The following is a 2500-nucleotide window of genomic DNA, read 5'->3' as shown; positions in this document are numbered from 1 at the left end:
AACCTTACCTGCAATGTCTACTGGCCTATACTATGCAAAGGTCAGTATGATCGAGGCTAATGCCTGCGACAATTTCACTCTATGGCATAACCGGCTTGGCCATCCCGGTACTAACATGATGCGAAAGTTGATGATGAATTCACAAGGGCACACGTTCAAAAGAGTTGTCCCATACAATCTCACATGTGCAGCATGTGCACAAGGGAAACTCATAACTAGGCCATCACCAGCCAAAGTTAATAAAGAGATTATAAATTTTCTGGAAAGGATTCAGGGAGACATATGTGGACCAATACACCCACCTAGTGGGACGTTTCGGTATTTCATGGTCCTGATTGATGCATCGACCAGATGGTCGCATGTCTGTCTACTGTCCACACGAATTTGGCATTTGCACGCCTGCTTGCTCAGATAATAAGACTGAGAGCACACTTTCCAGACTTTCCTTTAAAGACTATACGTCTAGACAATGCTGGTGAGTTTACGTCCCAGACGTTTAATGACTATTGTATGTCCATGGGGGTAAGTGTAGAACACTCCGTGGCACATGTACATACGCAGAACGGCTTGGCCGAATCATTCATTAAATGTATCCAGCTGATAGCCAGACCATTGCTCATGCGGTCTCAGCTCCCGGTATCAGCGTGGGGACATGCCGTATTACATGCAGCAGAACTAATTCGCATCAGGCCATCTAGTGAGCATAGATATTCACCATCCCAGTTACTCACGGGTCATGAGCCAGACGTGTCCCACATCAAAACATTTGGATGTGCCGTCTACGTTCCAATTGCTCCACCACAGAGAACGAAAATGGGACCACAAAGGAGGATGGGAATATACGTAGGATATGACTCCCCAAGTATTATAAAGTATCTTGAGCCAACAACCGGTGATTTGTTTAAGGCCAGATACGCAGACTCACAGTTTGATGAGTCCACATATCCGACCTTAGGGGGAGATAACGGCCGGTTGAGCAAAGAATTGAGCAATGAAATCGAATGGTCTCGACCATCTATATCTTGGAAAGATCCTCAGACTAAAGAATCTGATATGGAAGTCCAAAAGATTATACATCTTCAAAAGCTAGCTAATCAACTGCCAGATTCATTTGCTGACCCAAATCGAGTGAAAAAATCGTATATCCCGGCTTGTAATGCACCAATACGAATAGATGTCCAGAAGGGACAAGGTCAAGTGGCTACAGAGTCTAACAACGTCTCAAACGTGGTAGACCTATTGGTTCCAAAGATAAACAGCCTCGGAAGTCCAAGAGAGGTGCTGGATCCGAGAGCATCAAGGAAACCGTCCAGACATTGATGGACCGGCCGAGCCGACCCAGACGGTCGAGCCAAGTGAGCGGCCACGCCAAATGATCCGACCGTTCCAAATGATGGGGTTCGGGACGCCGAACTTCATGGGACACGGGGGCCGGACAATCAAGAGATCTCTATAAACTATATAATGTCTGGAACGAAATGGAACAAAAATGATATCGACGTCGATGATATTTTTGCTTATAAAGTAGCACTTGAGATCATGGAAAAAGATGAGGATCTAGAACCCACGTCCATATATGAATGCATGCAAAGATCAGATTGGATCAAATGGAAAGAAGCTATAAACGTGGAGTTAGAATCATTAAAGAAAAGAGGCGTTTTTGGCCCTATAACCGTGACACCTAGAGATGTCAAACCAGTGGGATACAAATGGGTCTTTGTGAGAAAGAGAAATGAGAAAGGAGAAGTAGTGAGATACAAAGCACGGCTTGTAGCACAAGGATTCTCACAGAGACCAGGAATAGATTATGAGGAAACTTATTCCCCTGTGGTGGACGCAACTACATTACGATACTTGATCAGTCTGGCCGTGAAAGAGAAGCTTGATCTGCGCCTAATGGATGTAGTAACTGCGTATCTGTACGGTCCACTGGATAATGAAATTCATATGAGAGTTCCAGAGGGTATTGAGCTCAAAGATAAGAAAGGTTCTCGAGAACAGCATTGCATTAAGCTGAATAAAGCCTTGTACGGTTTGAAACAATCAGGTCGAATGTGGTACAACAGATTATCAGAGTACCTAATGAAAGAAGGTTATAAGAACGATCCAATAAGTCCATGTATCTTTATAAAGAGATTTGACAGCAAGGGCTTCGTGATTATGTCTGTCTATGTGGACGACCTGAATGTGATTGGAACCCCTGGAGAGATTTCCCAAACGGTCGAATGTCTAAAGAAAGAATTCGAAATGAAAGACTTAGGAAAAACTAAGTTCTGTTTGGGACTGCAATTTGAGTATGTGGATAATGGAATCCTTGTGCATCAAAAGACATATACAGAAAAGATACTCAAGCAGTTCAATATGGACAAGGCTCATTCCTTGTCGAGTCCTATGGTCGTGAGGTCCTTAGACCTTGAGAAGGATCCATTCGGACCAAGGAAGCCGGACGAGGATATGCTCGGGCCGGAAATACCTTACCTAAGTGCCATTGGAGCCTTAA

This window comes from Brassica napus, chromosome C6 (assembly GCF_020379485.1).
Source record: "Brassica napus cultivar Da-Ae chromosome C6, Da-Ae, whole genome shotgun sequence".
NCBI classification, from domain to species: Eukaryota; Viridiplantae; Streptophyta; class Magnoliopsida; order Brassicales; family Brassicaceae; genus Brassica; species Brassica napus.
This window is presented reverse-complemented; position numbering follows the sequence as displayed.